The 1,105-nt window shown below is 19.8% G+C and overlaps 1 long non-coding RNA gene across 1 annotated transcript; it reads right to left on the reverse strand.

Moving 5' to 3' along the window:
* Positions 1-331: 331 nt before the first annotated feature.
* Positions 332-1,073, reverse strand: LOC103311355. The gene is made up of 3 exons (XR_511237.3): positions 863-1,073; positions 619-792; positions 332-377 (listed from the first exon to the last, which is right to left on the reverse strand). It is a non-coding gene; the product is annotated as an uncharacterized LOC103311355 (long non-coding RNA).
* Between the last annotated feature and the right edge of the window lie 32 nt (positions 1,074-1,105).

The raw sequence follows: 1,105 nt of genomic DNA on the forward strand, positions 1-1,105 counted from the left end.
GACGAAAATTTGCAAATTATTATTTTGAGTTAGAAATGCATGAAAAGTTTTATTTTTAAATCTAAGATTTGAAAATGTAATACAAGATTCTTCATAAGTTTGTCTACCTTTATCAATAAAAAAATAAATGTCCACAAGTAAATCAAATTAAAATTTTATAATATTTATATTTTACAATATTTGATATTCAATCGATTTCTCATATAACGATTTTCTTATTTTGTTTTAAAAAAAAAAACGTTTACGTTGAATAGATAGTAGTTGAAAAATGAATTGATACAAACACCAATTAATTAAGATTTAAACTGTTTATTTAACTGAACCGTTAATTTGCGAAATCAAAATCAAATATAATTATTGTATTAATAATTTTCTACCTGTAAATACATAACACATATTATTAATCATAGTACCTATTATAAATATATTAACACATCATAAAATACTGAATTAATATTTTTAAATTAAATTTAATATTAAATATTATATTATTTCATGTTTTATTATTCATTTGATTTTTATTTCACTGAAATTTGGAAATTAATTAAGCATATTTAATTATAATCAATCATATTAATATTTAAAACATAACTTATTATTAAAAAAAAAAAAACATACATATTAACTTTATGTTTGGAATCATATTGTATGGCAGCGTGATCTTCTGTATGATTTCTGTGAATAATTTATTGAAACGTAAAGAAATAATTTATATAACTTTAATAAACGTAAACTGTGAATGTGATTATCGACGGTTTGATTTTGATCGTTACAACACATATTATCTGTAAACTATGTTTATTACTTATACTATTCACATCATAATAACTTACTTATTTATAATTATTATAATATTACTCACTTGATTAGTTGTAAAATGAATTGTCACAAACACAAATTGAATAAGAATTAAACTGTTTTTTTTTGACTTGATATAAAATTAGTATGTATTTAAATTAATTATTATTGAATGTTTATTGACTATTAAAAACTGTGAATGTAATACAGTTTCGCACAAGTAATGAAATGTTAGAATGATAGATCGACAAACACTAGAGCTCTTTGTAAAATAAATCTATATTTATGTGTGACGTACAGTAATTAT

The sequence above is a fragment of the Acyrthosiphon pisum genome, unplaced genomic scaffold, assembly GCF_005508785.2.
Source record: "Acyrthosiphon pisum isolate AL4f unplaced genomic scaffold, pea_aphid_22Mar2018_4r6ur Scaffold_1631;HRSCAF=2126, whole genome shotgun sequence".
Classification (NCBI taxonomy): domain Eukaryota; kingdom Metazoa; phylum Arthropoda; class Insecta; order Hemiptera; family Aphididae; genus Acyrthosiphon; species Acyrthosiphon pisum.